The following is a 21,905-nucleotide window of genomic DNA, read 5'->3' on the forward strand; positions in this document are numbered from 1 at the left end:
TGGAATCATTCTAATAAATCTCTTCTGCACCCTCTCTATGGCCTTCACATCTTTCCTAAAGTGCGATGCCCAGAACTGGACACAATACTCCAGTTATGGCCGAACCAGTGTTTCATAAAGGTTCATCATGACTTCCTTACTTTTGTACTCTATGCCTTTATTTATAAAGCACAGAATCCTGTATGCTTTTTTAACCGCTTTCTCAACCTGCCCTGCCACTTTCAACGATTTGTATACATGTACCCCCTATACAGGTCCCCTATTGCTTCTTGGCACCTCTTGCTTCTCGCCCCCTCTGCCTCTTGCTTTGTCGCCCCCCTCTTCCTCTTGCCCCTCTCTCGCCCCCTCCTCTCTTTCCCCCCCCCCCCCTTGCCCCAACATAACCTGTTGGAATTTTTTGCCGCATTCTGTGGTTGTTTGGTTAGATTGTGTGTAGATATAAGAGTTGGAGAAATTGGGTAGGAATGCACAGGTACAGGCTTTTTTATTATCGAAAAATCTAGGTCCAGCTCTTAATGGAAGACCTTTCAACAATTGAGGCCCGTCTCCCTGGTACTCCCTCCCAAGATCCTTCTGCTTTGCACCTCTTTCTTCTCCTGACAAAGGAGAAAGCCTCTGAAAGCTTGTGATTTTCAAATAAAATTACAACACCACTATAACCTGGTGTTGTAAGATTCTTTACGTTTCTCCTTTAAAAACCTTCTCAGATCCATCTTTTCTCCCAAGCCTCCGATCATCTATCTGTAGTGATAATGGGAGCAGAACTCTAATGTTGCTTTCCCTAGCAATGCAATTTGGGCAGGGTTGCTCCTCCAAGGGAAAAGGGAAGAAAGGTTGAGGCACGTCTTAATTATTCTATTTTTGTTCCATAATATGAATATGTATTAACGATATTAACATAGTAGGCTAAAGCTGCATATAATCAACACTCATTCATTGCATCCAACTGCAATGGGAATACTAGTACCTGCCAGAAAATCAATTAGCAATTTTAAAAGTAGGTCTGACTTTTATAGAGACAAATTCTTGATTTAACATTTTAAAGGTCTTGGATGAAGATCTTCTCTGGCTGCTACCCTGTAGCGTTGGTGCGAGGCAGTTTTATTTTACAGCAACACTAAGAAGTTGTGAAGTAAATCCAGAGGCAGGCCACAAATGACCTCTTCTGATCCTGGATCGTCTTCTCTCTTGACTTTATTTGACGGGAAAGCACGTTGCGGCTCCCCTGCTCAGTCCGGCCTCAAAATAGTAGTCGGGGCCCAATCTGCATATGTACATGAGGACCCCAATGGGTTTGGGCGGGCAGCTTAGCCGTCTGTCCAGAAACCTGAACCAAAATGGCAGCTGGAAGGTGGGTAAGTAACCCGGGCGATTCGAACCGCCCACCTGCCTGGTTTCCGCTGGGCGAGCAGGGCTACAATCGCCCTGGTGATCTTGGCATTGCTGGTGTGCACTCTTGTATGACAAGAGTACGAGAGAGCTCTTTAACTCAAGAGACATCGCCCGTCTCCGCCCCTGCCTCAGCCCATTAGCTGCTGAAAACCTCATTCATGCTATTTCAGTTTCAACTATACCAAAGCTCTCCTGGCTGGCTTCCCATATTCCAACCTCCGTGAACTTGAGCTCAACCAAAACTCTGCAGCCCATATCCTGACTTGCACCAAATCCTGCTCACCCATTATCCCTGAGCTCACTACATTGGCTCCCGGTCCCTGAATGCCTCCATTTAAAAATTTTCATCCTTGTGTTCGAATCCCTCCATGGCCTCGCCTCTGCCTATTTCTGTAACCTCCTCTAGCCTTACAACCCTCCGAGAACTCTGCGTTCCTTCAATTCTGGTCCTTGTGCATCCCTGATTTTCTTCGTCCCTCCATTGGCGGTTGTGCCTTCAGCTGTCTAAGCCCTAAACCTCTCCGTCTCTCTACCTCTCTCTCCGCCTTTAAGACGCTCCATAAAACCTACCTCTTGGACTAAGCTTTTGGTCATCTGTCCTAATAGCTCCTTAGTCAAAAACAAAATACTACGAATGCTGGAAATCTGAGATTAAAACAGAAAATGCTGGAAATACTCAGCGAGTCAGGCAGCATCTGTGGAGAAAGAAACAGAGTTAACGTTTCAGGTCGAAGACCTTCGTCAGAACTGGAAGAAGGGTCTTCGACCTGAAACGTTAACTCTGTATCTTTCTCCACTGATGCCGCCTGACTTGCTGAGTATTTCCAGCATTTTCTGCTAATATCTCCTTCGTGTCTCGGTGTCAAATGTGAAGTGTCTTGGGACATTTTACTACATTAAACGCGCTATATAAATGCAAGTTGCCGTTATTATTGAAAGATGTTAGTTATAAGTCTACAAATACACTGAAATCGGCACAGAGGCAAAACACTTGATGATATCTCATGAAACAGTTTCACTGTAAATTTGACATTTTAGGCTAAAATGTTAAAGAAAATGAAACCACTTTTGTAGCCATTCAATTGGCAGTGACTAGATGGGAGACGATGTGCTTGTCAAGCGAAAAAAATGATTAGAAATGGAACATTGAACAAATCCATCGCTGACAATCTTGACGTGGGTTTCAGCCCCACATTAACGCTGATGCTCCAGTGCAATATTGAACGCGAATAACCAGCGTCTGAGGCGCCATCCTTTGGATCAAACATTAATCTAAGGCCCCAGTCTTCCTATTCCAGTGTTTCAGATGGATGTTGAAGGTTCCCTCGCACTATTTGAAGAAGATCTGGGAGCCCTCCTGTTGTCATGGCCAATATTCAACCAGCACCGCCAAAGATACTTCGCAGGTTAACAGGCCGTTCATTTCACTGTGGGACAGCACTGTGTGAAAAAATGGCTGTTATGTTTGCCTACACTACAAAAGTCACTGCACTCCAAAAGCAATTCAATATGTGAAATGCTTTGAGACCTTTAGCTGTGATAAGGTGCTATATAAATGAAAGACTTATAATTATAAACTCTGTGACGTAATTTTAGACCATCCAGAACTTTTGTGTATGGGTTTCTGTACTTGGTCTTATGAATAAGTGAACCTGTGTTAGGGTTAGCTCAGTTCGGTCTTACCTTCTGATCCGTCAACCTTAAGTAGTTCAAAAATAATTTCTATATGATTTATTTTTAAATCCCTTTTCTTATTTCAAAATTCTTGCTCGTTGAGCTGAAGGAGGTCAGTGTATGGGGACAGTGCACTCTCTCCACTTTTTTTGCCTGAATTATCAACTCAGGGCATTCCCGACTTAACCACATGCAGAGTTAAGCTCCTGCTTCCTGTTCCAACAACGTGACTTAAACCCAACCTCAGAAGGATAGCTTTTACTAACGCTTGCTGGCACTGACTCCTTTAGTGAAGGGCAACGATATCTCGTGTGAGTAGAGTGTGTTGGTTTTGGCCTTGCAGCAGCAGAGGGAGAGTGCAAAGGAAGAAGGAGGAGAATCTGGAAGATGAGGCATTATTATTCTTACGGAAGAATTTACCTGCTGAAAAACAATAATTTGGCATTGGCATAATAATAGTGCCCGCAGAGGCAAACTCACTGACACCAACCATCAGTTGCAGATAGACCTGGAATTACCTTCTGTAACTAACACTGGAATGACCAGGACACCAGGAGAGCTCCCTGACCTTCATCAAATAGTGCCATGGAATCTTCAACCTGCAGCTGTGAAGATCCATCGATGTCCAGATAGCACCAGGACATCACGGATACATTGCAGGTAAGAGTCCTTCAGTGATGCCTATTTCTTCGAACATGAGGAGTTGGTCTAGAAATATGTGGGTCTGTGCTTAACGTGTCTGGATTGATCAAGGTTCCATTCTGTGAAGGTGCAATCCTTGGGATCTCATTAGGCATGGACACATCAATTACCCAGGGCCACTGTATGATTCAGTTATTCTGTCTCAATCCAGACTTAGGCTGTTTAGGAGCTGTTAGTTTTCATGGGTGGATTGATGGTGCTCACGTATATGGTACCAGGTCATGGACGATGGCTCCATTACACAATCCACAACCTCATTATTTTCCAGAATTCAGCATTGTAGAACTTCTTACCTCCTCCGATCTTCCTCCTTCCTCCTCTGATCTACAGGCTATTAAATGAAATCACTCTTGTAGGCGTCTCCTAATTACTAGTTCCCAGGTTTGGCACTACCCAGTCACTACTTTCCAATTCATCTGGTCTTCTCTCCTACTTCTTTCAGCCTTGGTGGTCTCTTGCACTCTGGGCCTTGTCTCTTCATCTAGGTTTCTCATTTGAATAAAACTTTATCACCAGGAAGTGGCACAGTCATATATCATGAAGACATATTTTAATCGCAGGTTCATTGAAAGTCTTGATCAGATTATAGCCTCGAGCCCTCAGAATTCTGCAGGGTGGGGTCATTTTGGGGCGCCAGGCGTGGGTTGGAGATAGGGTTGTGACACCGTAGCCCTGCTCCATTGACCCACGCTTGGCACCATTGTAAATCCACCCCGCCTAGGGGGCCTCGCGAAATGACCCCTTATATGCCATGTTTAGTATTATTCAAAGAGCAATAAAGGGACCTTTCTGCCATGTAATTCAACACAGGCCTTCAAAATGCTCCAGGCCTCCAGCTAATTCTCTGTGTGCTCCTGTCTTGTAATAAAGGACTCGAAACCACTGGGTTGAGTGTTATCCTTTGAAACAAAAGTAAACAGCATTGCTTTAATTAAAAAATTATATTAATATATATTCTCACTGGCATTGTTACTGGAGATAATAAAAAACATGAATAAATTAAATAAATATGAAAATTTAGCATTATTTATTTTGCTAAGAACGCCCTCCAGCTGTTTGGATCATGTCCTATCAACCGCAATTATTAAAGGAAAGCTTTTGATGTCTAAAGCTGAGGGATTTGTTTTATGTATTCTTTTCCCTTTTTAAATGGAAACTCCAGGCTCCGAACATTAACTGTTTCATTCATACAGGCTCATTTGTTTTCTTGATCCAATCCAATTCATTTTTAATTATTTTGCCTACGCTGAGAGAGAAAAATAAAACCTTTTCAATTGTTTGGGTGTCTTTCTTGCTTCTCGTGGTGTGGGTATTATTACCGGGGAAATAGAACTCCCGTCCATCCAATATCGGTCTCAAGTACTGTCAGGTGCAGCACAGATTGGATGGAGAGTAATGCTCCTTTTGACATTGGCTGGTCAAATGCAGAGAAGCTATTTCCTCCAGTGGGAGAACACAGAGGGGGCACAATCGTAAAATTAGGGCTAGGTCATTTAGGAGTGAAATGAAGAAGCAGTTTGTCGCACAAAGGGTGTGGAAATCTGAAACACTCGCTTCCAAAAGGCTGTCAATTCAAATTTTCATGACTGAGACTGATAGATTTTCGTTTGGTCAGGGTATCAAGGGATATGGAACAAAGGCATGTAAATGAAGTTGAGGTACCTATCAGCCACAATCTGATGGAATGGTGGAACAGGCTTGAGGGGCCAAATGGCCTACTTCTGTTCCTATGTGGTCAGTGTTGGGTCTACTTTGATTCTCAGTATATATATATATATATATATATATAGGCAGGTAGGCAGAATGGGCATACAAGAGAAAGACGCAGTTTAGTTTTGCTAAATGTGAGGAGGAGGAAAAACAATGAATGGAAGTATATACTCAATTAAAAGATGCTGATGGGTGTGGATGAACAGAGAGACCTAGGGTTTGAAATAAATATTTCCTTGGAAGTCCCAGAGCAGGTTGATAAAGCGATAACAAAGGCTAACAACATTTTAGGTATTATAAATAGTGGGATTGGATAGAAGAGTGAAGAATTAATAATACACTTGTACAAAACAGTGGTTAGGCCGCAGTTACAGTACTGTGTGCAGTTTTGGATGCCCCATCGTTAAAGCTGTGGAGATAGTACAGCGTATGATGATGATGCCAAGGATGGGACGCTATAGGTATGAGGAGAGACTTGAGATTATTTCCACTGGAGCAGAGGAGGCTAAAAGGAGATTTAATAGAGTTTATTTTTAAATTATGAAGGGTTTTGGTTAGCTGAGTAAAAAGAAAACTTTTTCTCCCTCTAGTTCAGGAGTGATGTGGAGATGCCGGTGATGGACTGGGGTTGACAATTGTAAACAATTTTACAACACCAAGTTATAGTCCAACAAATTTATTTTAAATTCCACAAGCTTTCGGAGGCTTCCTCCTTCCTCAGGTGAACGGCGTTGTAAAATTGGTGTTGTAAAATTGTTTACAATGGTTCAGGAGTGATTGACGAGGGGCCATCAATATCAAATTGTCACTAGGAGAGTGAGGAGAAAGGTTAGACAACATTTATTCACACAGAAGGTTGCTGGAATGTGGAATGTATTGCTGCAGAGAACAGTTAGGCCAGAGACCATTGCACCTTTTAGGGGAGAATTGGATAAATATTTGAAGCGGAGGAAAACACAGAGCTATGGCGAGAGAGTGGGGCAGTGCATCAATTTTGCTTTAGCAAAGAGCTGGCAGAAGCACGATGGGCTGTATGGCCTAACTTGTGCAATGTGAGGGCTAGGAATGGTTTACACATTATTTACTTATCTAATCACCATGGTTGGGAGATGTGTTGACAAATAGTGGCACCAATTTATCACTAATCAATAGCTTTTTCTTGTAATGGGGGCCTGAGGGCCTCAAAGTCCAACTATCTCAAGCATCACTGTACTATTCCCTTTACCCATTACCAAGTGCAGATGGAATGCTGGAGCAAATACATTTATCGTGACACAGAGAACAGGCTATCAGTCAGAGCACCATGCTGAGATATGTGCCAAAATCAAACTTGACAATGTACATAATTAGGCCTGTTTCAGTATTCGGCTGAGCAAGGCAACTTGACTCAAATAAATACTTCATCTTCATTCACAGTCACATCTTACTGGCAGACAATCTACTTGTTGCAGAGGCTGGACATTACCGAACCTGATATCTGAATACATAGCTTTGCTGGATTGTAACAACAGAGAGAAAGAATGATTGAAAGGGGACAGATAAACCAAGATAAGAGGGTAATCCGACAGAGGCAAAGAGCCTCAGCCAATGAGAGAAAAACTCAAATCGGGAGGAAGAGGGAGATTTCCCAAATCTAGTCCCGTTATACTAGATGGTCAAGTCATCAGTCAAACTCTGAGAGGCCAGGCCCGTGAAGATGGACCTCTTCCACATGGGCCTTTGTCCTAGCGTCCATTCCTGTCATGAAAACGTGGGTTGGTTTGGGAGTGGGTACTCAGACATCGTGGGTGGGCAATTTTCACCTTCTCTGCTTTGGTGGTAATCTGGCAGAGCAGATCTCTAGCCGGTTATGGAACTCGTCCCGTTTGTATTCCCACTGTGGAAACTTAACCACTCAGGTGAACAATACCTCCTATGCAGTTACTAAAAGTAGACATTTGATTAGCTTCTCAGCCTCCATTATTGGTTGCAAGGCTTCTTTCTCTAGGTCACTTGTCAAGGGAGTGTTTTATACCTTCTATAATGGCTGAGATGAAGGGACCGAGTGTAATATATCCAAGTTTGCTGATGATACAAAGCTAGGTTGGAAAGTAAGCTGTGAGAAAGACACAAAGAGTCTGAAAAGGGATATAGACAGGTTAAGTGAGTGGGCAAGAAGGTGGCAGATGGAGTATAATGTGGGGAAATGTGAGGTTAATCACTTTGGTAGGAAGAATAGAAAAACAGAATATTTCTTAAATGGTGAGAAACTATTAAATGTTGATGTTCAGAGGGATTTGGGTGTCCTCGTACAAGAAACACAGAAAGTTAACATGCAGGCACAGCAAGCAATTAGGAAGGCAAATGGTATGTTGGCCTTTACTGCAAGGGGGTTGGAGTACAAGAGTAAGGAAATCTTGCTGCAATTGTACAGGGCTCCGGTGAGACCACACCTGGAGTACTGTGTACAGTTTTGGTCTCCTTACCTAAGGAAGGATATTCTCGCCTTAGGGGCAGCGGTTCAAGAAGGCGGCTCACCACCACCTTCTCAAGGGCAATTAGGGATGGGCAATAAATGCTGACCTTGCCAGCGACGCCCACATCCCGTGAATGAATAAAAAAAAAAAAAATGAAGGTTCACTGGATTAATTCCTGGGATGAGAGGGTTGTCCTACGAGGAGAGATTGAGTAGAATGGGCCTATACTCTCTGGAGTTTAGAAGAATGAGAAGTGATCTCATTGAAACATATAAGATTCTGAGGGGGCTTGACAGGGTAGATGCTGTGTGGCTGTTTCCCCTAGCTGGAGAGTCTAGAACTAAGAGGCATAGTCTCAGGATAAGGGGTCGGCCGTTTAAGACTGAAGTGAGGAGGAATTTCTTCACTCAGAGGGTTGTGAATCTTTGGAATACTCCAGAGGGCTGTGGATGCTCAGTCGTTGAATATATTCAAGGCTGAGATTGATAGATTTTTGGACTCTAACAGAATCAAGAGATATGGGGATCGGGCGGGAAAGTAGAGTTGAGGTCGAAGATCAGCCATGATCTTATTGAATGGCGGAGCAGGCTGGAGGGGCCTTATGGCCTTCTCCTGCTCCTGTTTCTTATGTTCTTATCTCTTGGCACCTTATCAGTGGTAAATGGCTTAATAGTTCTTTTTTACCTAGGGATTAAGCACAAACTATATCATTTTAATATGCTCTAGTTCTTCAAATTTTAATTTTTTTCTAAAGTATTAGAATTCGTTAATGGGTTTTCTGCAATAAATGTTGGGAAATTGCAGAACTGATTGCTATTCCAAGATTTTTCAGCAAATGTTGACAAAACATCTGGTACCATAAAACATATCGACAAAACATCAACAACATGTCAAAGGCTGAAGTAACAATTTACCCGTTTCAATAACTAGATTCAAACCAGCCAACAAAGAAATCAATAGTCTTGTAGGGCACTGAGTCATCTGATATCATGAGGGAAAGAGACAGAAACACACCGAGAGAGAGCGAGACGGAGACAAAGATAAAATGCGAGAGACAGAAATAAGGCTGGAGGGAGAGAGAGAAAGATAAAAATGAAGTGGTGCAGAGATAAAGAGAAAGAGACAAAGGTGAAGGAAAGGTTCTGAACCAAAGATGAAGAGAGAGGGAGAGAAAGGCCCTTTAGGCCTGTTTTCGGACCTGAAATGGGTGCCGTGCATAGAGAACTCACCCCAAACCTGGAGGCCCGAGGCCAATTCGAAATTGGGCCTCAGGACTCATTAATATCATTTGGGTGAACTGCTGGCACCTGTCGCACCTCCACAGGTAGCTCACCCATGTCAACAAGGTGAACGTCAGGCTGCTTGGCTTGGCGACACCGGTCCAAAGGTAACTCCCAGGGTGGGGGGGGACTTAGGCCACACCAGCCACCGAAGAATCCCGAGCAGAGCAGGCCCAGCTCCTGCTTCATTCATAGCATAGTTACAGCACAGAAGGAGGCCGTTCGGCCCATCGTGCCTATGCCAGCTCTTTGAAAGAGCTATCCAATTAGTCCCACTCCCCCTGCGCTTTCCCCGTAGGCCTGTAATTTTTTTCCCTGGAAGTATTTATCCAATTCCCTTTTGAAAGTTATTATTGAATCTGCTTCCAACTCCCTTTCAGGCAGCGCATTCCAGATCGTAGCAACTCACTGCGTTAAAAGAAAATCACACTTCAATTTTAGCAAAGTGGCCTAAAACGGGCATTGGGCCCCTCATGGACATATATAAGGGTCCTAACGCTTACTTTAGGCGGTCACCAGAGGCGCCTGAAGAACGGCTCGACCCAATATCTGGTCATTCGTCCTTTGCACTTGGGATGTTGGTCTCCAAAATTGCCCCTCGTTGCACCCGTTTTGCACCTGTAAAACGGGCACAACGAGGGCTAAATTTCTACCCCAAAGGGAGGGAGATAGAGAGAGAAAGAAAGAGAGGGGGAGATGAAATAGAGAGCGTGATAGAGGGATAGTGCCCCAATAAAAGTGCAGTAACAGGTGATTTTCAAACTAGGACACTACAGGGTACAAGAAAGAGGTCCCAAAAAGTCTATTAACAGGTTGCAGTCATTTTAAAAATAGAGCAATGCAGAGCATGTGAACAGAACAGGCAGAATGTGAGCAGCCTCCAGAGAGACATACTCAAGTATTAGCAAAGTAGCATTTAAAACTGGGTGCCGCTGCTAAAATGACAGTCTTGGGTTAATAAGGTATTAATCTCAACCAGTTGAAACTATTGGATTTTTCTACCATTTCGGAAAATATAAAAAAGACCATCCTTTCCCTTGGTGCTTTTTTCACTCTTATGGACAAATAGTCTCACTGACAGAAAACATATGATTATAGGAGTGGGACCAAGGCTGAAATGGAGATCCATCAAATAACTCGTTGCACAAAAGATAACACAACTTTCAGAAGGACTATATTTAAGCCGCTGTTTTACAGCAGTTCAATAAATCAAATGCCATTTTTATTAGATGGGATTCCATGATTTTCACTGGGATTTTGGGGATCACATTCTGCAGTTTCTACTAACAGCGCTGCCTGTATCCTATCCTTCTTCTATACTCTGTTCGTTTGACCTCTGGGGTGATAAGAGGAACTTGGTCACCTTGAGCTAGAAATTGGTTTTGGGCCGTGGCACAAAACAGGCCTCTCCGTATACGCCTCGCCCGATATTTAGTTTCATGTGACTTGGATGCCGCCCGTTTGACTCTACTGTCCAAGACCAATCTCGATCCCCTTTAGTTCTCTAGTTCTTCAAGCGACACCTCCTCCCGCATCGGAGCAGCTGATTTTACGGTCCGTTGTTGAGGTGGACGCCTCTGTGGCGGTTGTGCGTGTTGCGGGCCGCCCCTCCCGATTGAAGCGGTCCTACTACAATCGGTGTGCGAGGCAACTCAGAAGGGGCAAGCAGCCTGGTGTATCTCCACCCGACCCCATGTTTGCTCCTCATCAACCCTGAGCTCTGAATGACCAGTGCCCTGTGCTTCACTGCTTGTTTACTTCCTCAACAACAACGACTTGCATTTATATAGCGCCTTTAACGTAGTAAAACATCCCAAGGCGCTTCACAGGAGCGTTACCAGGCAAAATTTGACACCGAGCCACATATTAGGACAGCTTGGTCAAAGAGGTAGGTTTTAATGTGTGTCTTAACGGAGGAGGGAGAGGTAGAGAGGCGGAGAGGTTTAGGGAGGGAATTTCAGAGCTTAGGGCCTAGAAAGCTGAAGGCACGGCCGCCAATAGTGGGGCATTATCCAGGTCACTATGCTTGTCGTAAAATGTTGGTATCTGTGCTGTTTTTTTGCTTTAAGGGTGTGCAATAACATTTGATCCTCTGCTCTCTGTTCTTCCCTGTTTGGGTTCCAGAGTCCATTTGATTCTTCTTGCTCTGTGGAGATGGCAGATGGGACATTATGAGTACATAAGTACACTTATCCATTTGGGTATTGTACTGTCATTACATGATCTATTAAACACTTGTACACAATCAATGTGTATGGACATGTTGATGTAACATATGGTGCAAATAATAGAATGTATGATTAATATGGCATCCTTCCAACCTCATCACGTCCAATGACTTTGAGAGCTAATTCCACAATTCTCAATATCTCTGAAGTCAATGGCTTTGCCTGCAGGGTCCACAATCTATTCCACTCTTTGTCTTCCAAGTAGGTGAATTTTATCTCTAAATATGTGAGCAGTGCGATTAAGGCAAGGTGATTTATAGAATCATAGAATCATACAGCACAGAAGGAGGCCGTTCGGCCCATCATATCTATGCCTGCTCTTTGAAAGAGCTATCCAATTAGTCCCGCTCCCCTGCTCCTTCCCCATAGCCCTGCAAATTTCTCCCCGCTAAGTATTTATCCAATTCCCTTTTGAAAGTTACTATTTAATATGCTTCCACCACCTTTTCAGGTCATGCATTCTAGATTTAGCACATGGAAATCAATTCATTTCTGTTTGAGTTTAGTAATTTTTGAAAATCTCTGTAACAGTATTTCTCTTCCACATGCTCATCATCTCCTTATTAAGGCAGGTTAATTTACCACATGGAAATTTATTCATTTTTCTATGAGTACAAAGATTTTTTTGAGCATAGCTACAGCAAATACCACTAAACATCAGTCCTATATTGGCCTGGCCAACATTTATCCCTCAGCCAACAATCACTATAACAGATTATCTGGTCATTATCACATTGCCGTTTGTGGGATCTTGCTGTGTGTAAATTTGTTGCTTTGTTTCCAACATTACATATAAAAGTACTTCATTGGCTGCATTTCCTATGGCCCCAAAGACAGTGGAGCAATGACTTCATGCGCTGAGCCATGCCGGACTGAGGCCTAAACCAAATTGGCTTTGGGCCTCCTAAATACTGCCGGCGAGCTGCGGGCCCATCGGGGAGGGTGAAGGCGACTCTGGGGGTGAGCTGGAGTTTTTTCTTTGACCCAGAAGGAGCACTTCTGATTCTCCTGGGCCCACGAAAATAAAAGCTGAAAATGTCCTAGGCTTTGTTATGAACAGCTTTCAGTGGTCCCTTTAAGAATCCTTGGTTAGGATGCTCAATGCCTGGTACCAGTAGGCGTATATATGGGAGGTCTGTTAGTATATATATGGACATCGGTTAATGTATATATGGGACATCAATTAGTGTAAATATGGGAGGTCTGTTAGTGTATATATTGGACGTCTTAGTGTATATATTGGAGGTCTGTTAGTGTATCTACAGAACATCTGCTGGTGTATATATGGGAGGTCTGTTAGTATATATATGGACGTTGGTTATTGTGTATATGGGACATCTGCTGATGCATATATGGGAGATCTGTTAGTATATATATGGACATTGGTTAATTATGTATATATGGGAGATCTGTTAGTATATATATGGACATTGGTTAATATGTATATGGGACATCTGCTGGTGTATATATGGGAGATCTGTTAGTATATATATGGACGTTGGTTAATGTATATGTGGGACATCTGTAAGTGTATATCTGGAAGGTCTGTTAGCATATATATTGGATGTCTTAGTGTATATATTGGAGGTCTGTTAGTATATCTATGGGACATCTGTTAGTGTATATATGGGAGATTTGTTAGTATATATGTGAGAGGTCTATTAGCGTATATATTGGACATAGTGCAAAAATTGGAGGTCTGTTAGTGTATATATGGGAGCATGTTAATGTATATATGGGAGGTCATGGTATATACGGGAGGTAGTTTAGTGTATACATGTATACACTTCTGTTTCACTAAAAAGTTAGTCTGAGGTCTCGGCTGCGTCATCTATAGTCGGTAAAGGAAAGCGTCAGTGGCTTCTAACAATGATCAAGTGGAACTTGTGATAAGTCAACCAAGCAAGGCTTGCTATCTAGAGATAGCTGCAAAATGTACTGACCCGGATGCAAAGAACTACATGGATGTGGGGTAGAAAACACTATAGATGTGTAATTTGTATGTGCTTATTAGTGCCATATGACCCTTATATATAACATGACCTACTCAATCATGGAACTGGCAATAAAAAAAGAGAATTTTCTTATGACAGCAACATTTGAAAAACACAAAATTTACTAGTTGAGTTCCATGAGCTGCCGTAGAGGAATTGTTGAATGGGCCCCACAGATAATCAGCCTCAAACACAAGCCCACAGGGGAACTGTTTTCTTTGCAGCTCCAAATAGAAAGTCCAATAAAACCCTACATTGGCCTGTCCTTAAAGTTGATGCATAATATTCATGTGGTGCACTGGTACCATAATTCTACCCAAATGAGCCTACTCCTGCCTTTGAAGTAACATTTTATTTTGTATTAGAAAGTAAAGATTTAGATAGGACCTTATCACACTTTTAGAACGTATCACAGCGTTTCACAACCAGTGAATTACTTTTGAAGTGTAATCATTCTTGTTATGTAGCCATTCATGGTAACCAATTTGAATACAAATAGCAGATGAATGAATGAATAACCAAATAATCTGGTGTTGGTTGAGGGAGAATTGTTGGCCAAGACACTTGGAGAATTCTCTGATCTACATTGTATAGCCTCATGGGATCTTTTACATTCAGGACAGGTGGAATTCCCTGTTTAATGTTTGAGCTGCAAGATGACACATCAGACAATGCAACAACCCATCAGTTGAATTGTCAGCCTAGGTTGTGCGGCCATAATTAAACAGGAACTAGCTTTTGCGAAGCCCATTCTCTATTTACTCCGTGTGGTACAAGGAACTTGTGACAAAATGTTCCTTTGCATCAAGAACATTGTCACATCACTGGTGAATGATGTGGTGAAAATTATGTGTGACCAATCCAACAGGCTTTTAGTCCGATAGCTGTGCATTGTTAATGCATTTGCACAAAAGAATAATTCCAGAAGCAGGATGATTGAAGAGCTGTGCTACGAGTATTTTTATGAGTTTCGTTTTGATGAAGCTTAGATTTACCTGAAAGGCGAGGTGAATTGCTTTTTGGACTGACTGTCTTTTCAGTCAATCTACTCATTGTGTGCATTGTGAATGCATGCTTTACATTGCCCTGGGAGCCACACATAGATCATGCTATTGTAAGGGCGTGTTTTAGAGTATTCATAGGTGTTTTATGTGGTTTCTGTATTAAGCCTTTCACCTACTTCTCAAGTCACTCAAAAAGCTTTCTGAATGGACATCGCTCTCAAATTACTGCTGAGCGTTGTTCCTAGATGTTAATTAATCATTTAGATTCTCTTATTGAATTGCATCCGTTTCAATTAATTGCAGACGGTTGCCTGGCTCTGAAATATTTGAACTCAGAGGGCTGATGGAGATCTAGTCGGGGTTGTTTTGGACAGTCTCTCCTCCATTAACAACCTGCTCTGAGAACTACATTGCCCATGGCGTCATGTTATAATGGGGTCTGTGTTTAGGTAAGTATTATACCCAACACATCCCTGACAGGATCTCTGTCAACAACACGGGTATCACAGAAATAAATATAAATAGTGCTTTTTCTAGTTTAGAGCAGAGTACGGTAGCCTACTGGTTATGGTAAGTGGATTAGCAGCCCAGAAGTCGTGAGTTTAAATCTCAGTTGTGAAATTAAATTCAATAAATCTGGTAATTTGTGGGCTGGCATCAGAAAAATGACTATTAAAATTGTTGGATTGTCATGAAACCCCAACTGGTTCACTGAAGTCCTTCATGGATGGGAACCTGCCACTCCTATCTGATCTGGCCTACCATGTGACTCCAGGCCCACACTACGTGGTTGCTCTCAGGGCAACTGGGGATGAGCAATAAATACTGCCTCATCAGTGTCAACCATATCCCCAAGAACAATTTTTTTTTTAAAGAATGGGATAAGAAAGGGTGATGCCATGATCTCGCAGAATTCCCGTTCTCCATTTGAAATAGCAAAAAAAAAAAGACAGATTGCAAGGCAGTGACTGCAAGGTCCATTGTCATTAGTTAGTTTAGGCCTCTTATTCATTGGACAAACAACAGGAACAATTTGCTTTTATATGGCACCGCAGGAACGTAGGAATAGGGGTAGTCCCTCGAGCCTGCTCCGCCATTCAATTAGATCATGGCTGATCTGTACCTCAATTCCATTTACCCATCTTCACTCCATATCCCTTGATACCCTTACCTAATAAAAATCTATCAATCTCCAGTCTTGGAAATGTCAATTGACCCAGCAATGCACCACCTGGCCATTAGGGGAGCCAAAGCTCATATCTTTGAGGCGGCTCAAGGAGATGGTCGGTTTTTATAGTGTACTCGAGATTTGTATGACCTTAGTATGGCTTGAGCTCTAACATAATGTCCCTGCTGTGTAACCTTACTAGTTAAGTGCTCTAGATATCTGAGTTATTCATTTCAGTTGATATTTTGTATTGTTTATTGAATATATGCTAATTATCATTCCAATATTGATTGTTTAGTGTGAATACTGAAAAATTTGATACAATTTGCTAGGACATCTCTGGACCTGTTTCATTCTAGACCTGCAACCTCAGAATTCAGATTGTTGTTCCAAGTGAGAGGTGTAGACTCGCATGGCTTGGAGGATAGCCAGTTGGAAAACATTGTGCTTTCTTTCCTATTTGGATCAAGCAAATATCCCATGGATGCGATCTCTCTTTCTCATTCCTTAACTAGTCCCAGCTTCGAGACCTTGAGTTCAAATAATACAACCCACTTATATTATACAGACTCTGGCGTCATAAACAATAGATGTTCTATCAAGCAGCGATGTATCAGAGAGTGTCATACCGAGGGGACAATGCGCTCAATCAGTTCATGAGTATAAAACTGAACCTTCTCTTGTCACATTGTACATCTGAGCTCCGTATAATGATACACAAAAGGGACTGAAGAGCTTAATTGAACGCGATTGTGCAACAGTGGCTCAATGTGTTATATTTCACACAAAAAGATTCATTATATTTTCTTCTCGCACTGTTTTCAGGAAATAAGTTCCTTTGACATGCTAATAACTTGCCATTCAGAGCACAGATAGAACTGGGAAACTGGACAATTCAAACGCAACCAGTGCAGTTAAAATAAAAAGAGAGATGAGTAAGGGGGCTAAATTAATAGATTCTGAATTATCTGCTGGCCTGACGATAAAGATATTCAGCGCGGAATCTGGTGTGAGATATTTCCACTGCTGCTTAGGTGCGGGTATTTGCTAAAATATCTCGTTGATTTTTGAGATGATCTCACTGTAAAGTTTTACATTTTGAAACATGCAGCTTTGTGTTTTAAGCTCTCAGTTGAAGCTTTGCCATATAAATTTTAAAAAAAGGGCTGCAGGGCTGATTGCCTGATTGGAACCATGCTCCCAGGGATCTCTTGAAGGCCTGAAGCCCCCTGATTCTCCATCGACTCATTCGGATGGATGGAAAATCAAGGTCTGAGGCTTCGCCGTTTCCTGACCAGCACTCTTCCGGACCTTATAGTGATCACCAACGTCACCGCCATTTTATATGGAGACAGTATTCCGTGCTGGGTCGTCTTGATTCCAGTGTCTGGCTTGTGTTCTCGGTTTTCTGCTCCTCTGGTAGGAATTTTTCACTTTACGTTGATCTGTACCTGCTGGTTCCCATCCCTGCTCTGGATTCTGCTCTACTGCTGCGAATGACCTTTGCTCTGCCGCTTTCCGCCTGCTTCCCATTGTCGTTGACTCCGTTCATCCCTCAGCTGGTATATTGGATTCTCTGCACCTCCTTGGTTCTCCATTTTCCACGGGAAAACCTCTGGCAGTGCGCCCACTGATACTCTGCCTTTCAAATAGCTCCTGCACTCACTCGTCCTCCAGACCTGTCTCCAAACCTGGACATTGGTTTGTCGGTGCTCCAAGCTGGCCCCACCCTATCTACAAGGCACCTTCATCCAACCGCCCCTCTCCGCATCTCCTTCCAGAATGCCTGTTCACTTGCGGGCAAGGCCCTTGCCATCCATGACCATATTGTGGATGATCGCATTGACATCATGGCCTTGATGGAAACTTGGCTCATCGAGGATGACACCTTGCCCCTTACTGACGCCTCCCCACCTGGCTGAAGCTTCCACCACCTGCCCTGCCCTAATGGCTGCAGTAGCAATGTGGCCCTGCTCCCTAATCTCACCTTGGTCAGGGACCTTCTCCTCCTTTGAGCACCTCACCTTGTTCTACAACCTCTCGCCTCCCCGTTAAACTCCTCGTTCTCTACTGCCCACAAGCCCCATCCCGTGTTTCTCACCGAAATACCCTCCCTGTTTTCCTCCCTCAGCCTCTGCACCAAGCGACCTCTCATCCTCGGTGATTTCAACCTTCGTCTCAACTCACCTTGCCCTTTCTCCTCTGAGTTCACTGCCCTCCTGTACTCCTTCAACCTTTCCCTCCATAGAAACTCTCCTACCCATATTCACAGCCACCCCCTCCACCTTGCCACCACAGGTGGCCTCTCTATTCCCTTCGCCTCAATCACAGACAAAGCCAAGTCTGATCACTTCCTTGTATCCCTCTACAACTCATATCCCCCTTTCCCTTTCCAACTCCACGTCCTTCTGCATCCGGCCTTGGAAAAAACACTCCAACTTCAGCCCAAATTGCCAGATGTCACATTAGAACTAAGAAAGCTACTGATAAGAAGACATAGCATTGCGTTGGGCTGAGGAACATGTTGGGAGTTTGCATGGTGAGGAGTAGCACTGAGGAATGGGCACAATTCAGCTCACGAGCATTTACACCAACACACGCAAGTACACCCAAATGGAGGAAGATCTTGTAGCTGTTGTATATGGGTACAAAAAAATTCCATCGATATGTTTTATGCAAGAAATTTTTCAGTGGAGAATGATTATCAACCTCTTGAGACAAATCAAATGCATCATTAAAAACAGAAGATCTGGTCATTATCACATTGCTGTTTGTGGGACCTTGCTGTGCCCAAATTGGCTGCCGCATTTCCTACAATACAACAGTGACTACACTTCAAAAAGTACTCTGTTGGCTGTAAAGCGCTTTGGGACGTCCTGAGGTCATGAAAGGCACGATGTAAATGCAAGTTTGTTCTTTCTTTTAGACTACTTTTCAAATTTGTTTGAACTGAGTACGTTAGCCGACACCAAGAGTTCGGATGTGACTGCACATTGAAAGCGGTAGTTTGCTAGCTGTCTCAGATGAGGTTGTTTCAGATAATGATCCGAGTTTGCAAGTATGGAGTTCAGAAGGTTCAGCAGAACCCATGATTTAAATATGTACCCTCATCGCCTCAGTACCCATAATCCAATGAGAAAGCTGTTCAAGTGGCAAAAACTCTGTGAAGCAAGAAGTCAAGATGGATAGCTGGCCCTTCTTGATCATTGTAACACATCTGGAGATGGATGGCATCAGTAACACAATTATAGAAAGAAAGCAATACTTCCCATCTCAGAATAACTAATTCAAACCAAAAACATCAATGCAATTTCAAAACAGCGCAAGTGCAACAAAAGATGTACTATTCTTTAGATATTAAGTAAAAACATAATGATGAGGCTCACGTACAGTTTAAATTTAATTTGAATTTAAAAAAGAGCTAATTTTACACAGGCACGCTCCTGATGGGAAGTCTCTCCTGTTGGGATCACATATGGGGACATTGTGGGTTCACCATGAATGGGAGATTATGGGATCAACCATAAGCTTCCAATATGCACTCTGCATGGGTGAGGCCCTCCGTAGGCAGTGTGCATTCATAGACTTGTATACTGGAAAGGGAGACATGGAGAATTTTTTTTTACGAGTTGTTATGATCTGGAATGCACTGCCTGAAAGGGTGGTGGAAGCAGATGAAATCGTAACTTTCGAAAGGCAATTGGATAAATAATTGAAGGAGAGAAAATTTGCAGGGCTGTGGGGAAAGGGCAGGGGAGTGGGACGAATTGGATAGCTCTTTCAAAGAGCCGGCACAGGCACGATGGGCTGAATGGCCTCCTTCTGTGCTATAAGATTCTATGTAATGAGATGTAGAAATTTAAATAGAGACATCTAGCAGTCAGAGATGAGAGTGATATAAAAAACAGTGGGGCCGGTTCCCCAGTGGGGCAATAGATGGAATCAATGGATGGAAAATTATGGGAATCATGCCTGCGATTTTCCGATACGCGGAGAAAGTCCCCACTAAAGAAAGAGTGAAACACTGGCAGTGTATGCTCAGAAAATTAACCCTACCACATGTTCTGAGATGTGACTTTCCCTTTACTCCTACCCTTGGCTTACTATCCTCCACCTCCTCTTTCTCCATGTGGTCACCTTCCCCTTCATTCCATGTCCTGTTATCTTTGCCACAAGCCTCTTATGAGGCACCTCATCAAATGCTTTTTGAAAATCTGTACAAATCACATTCACTCATTTCTTCAAACAATTCCATACGTTTAGCCAAGTACGACCTGCCCTTCATAAATCAATGCTGACTGGCTGCGATTAACACATATTTCTCCACGTGCTTATTTTTATTCCACATTGTAAACTTCAGAAACCAAATTTTCTGCTGACTACTACTCGATTTTCGAATGGATTGGGGATCCTCACCTCACTGCACCTCATCCATTTCAGCATCCATGGGATGAAGAAACCAGATGTCCAAAGTCATGTTTTTCACCATTACTACCTCAGTAATGCTGGATGTTACTTACACCTGTACAAAACAGGCAGCCAGCGCTGCTAGGAGATTTGCAACACGTTCAAAACTCGGGCCTCTTAGAATCCTATGGCATCAGCCATTTTCTGTCTTCCCCCATTCCCCGTTTGTTGATCTCCCAACTGCAAGTGGAAAGATCGCCAGGAGCCTGCCAAGAATATGTCAATAGACGGACTCCAGAAACTTTACAAAGGTAAGCTTTGACTGGCTAGCGTGGATCTAAAGTCCGCCCTGCCACCAGTGATTGCGCTGGTGAGGAGAGTCCCAGCTTCGTTGTTTGAGAACATAAGAACATAAGAAATAGCAGCAGGAGTAGGCCATCCGGCCCCTCGAGCCTGCTCCGCCATTTTACAAGACCATGGCTGATCTTCTACCTCAACACCATTTTCCTGCGCCATCCCCATATCCCTTGATGCCTTTAATATCTAGAACTCTATGGATCTCTGTTTTGAATGTACTCAGTGACTGAGCCTCCACAGCCCTCTGGGGTAGAGAATTCCAAAGATTCACCACCCTCTGAGTGAAGAAATTTCTCCTCATCTCAGTCCTAAATGGCCTACCCCGTGTTCTGAGACTGTGACCCCTGGTTCTAGACTCTCCAGCCAGGGGAAACATCCTCCCTGCATCCTCCTTGCATCTACCCTGTCGAGCCAACTACTGATGTGAGACTAACTGGCCTGTAGTTTCCCTGGCTTTACCCTGCCTCCTTTTCTCAAGAGGGGTGTCACATTGAACACACTCCAGATCTCCAGCACAATTGGTCTTTCCATGGCATTTCGGAAAATTACAGTCACAGCCTCCGCTATTTCTTCCCTAGCTTCCCTCAGGATCCTCGGATATGAACAATCAATTCCTTGTAATTTGTTGACCTCAAGTTTAAGCAACTTCTCTGTCTCATGCCCAACAGTTCTAAACCCACCTCTGGTAGATATACAATCCCAGTATATATTATAGCCACACATTTACCTCCAGAAGCTGGCTGTTTCTGTATTGGCTAGTGCGTGGCACCAGTAGTTAGCCTGAGATTACTACCTTTCGAGGTATTATTTCTTAATCTATGACCTAACTCCTGCTAGTCTTTTTGCAGGACCCAGATCCCGTCCTTTCCTACATGACTGGTTCCGACATGAAACACGACTTCTGCCTGATCTCCCTTCCTCTTCGAGAGTTTTTGCACCCATTCCATTATGTCCTTTACCTTGATGCCTCCTGTTCGGGACAAACATTTTTGGATACAGAGTGACTGTCCACTCCCACTATCGGTTCTCCCACTGCCATTGCGTTCCTGCACTCCACTCTTGCCCTCTTCCGGTCAGCCACATTTTCTAAGGTGCTGTGGCTTTGTTCATGGTTGCACTCCCCCACAGTCAAATCTTGAAACAAGGATTCAGTAGTGCCTCTGGGGGCACCCATGTGCTTTCTTTCTATTGTCTTCCCACTCCAATGGATGATCACTCACTCCCAATCCTTATCTTCTACCAGTCTGTCCACCTGTGGTTTGACCAATTCTTGGAATATATGTTCCAAAATCTCTACTACGACAACAACTTGCATTTATATAGTGCCTTTAGCACAGTAAAATGTCCCCAGGCGCTTCACAAGAGCGATTATCAAACAAAATTTGACATCGAACCACATAAGGAGACATTAGGACAGGTGATCAAATGCTTGGTCAAAGAGGTAGGTTTTAAGGATCGTCTTAAAGGAGCAGAGAGAGAGGCGGAGAGGTTTAGGGAGGGAATTCCGGAGCTCAGGGCCTAGGCAGCTGAAGG

This window comes from Heptranchias perlo, chromosome 40 (genome assembly GCF_035084215.1).
Source record: "Heptranchias perlo isolate sHepPer1 chromosome 40, sHepPer1.hap1, whole genome shotgun sequence".
NCBI classification, from domain to species: domain Eukaryota; kingdom Metazoa; phylum Chordata; class Chondrichthyes; order Hexanchiformes; family Hexanchidae; genus Heptranchias; species Heptranchias perlo.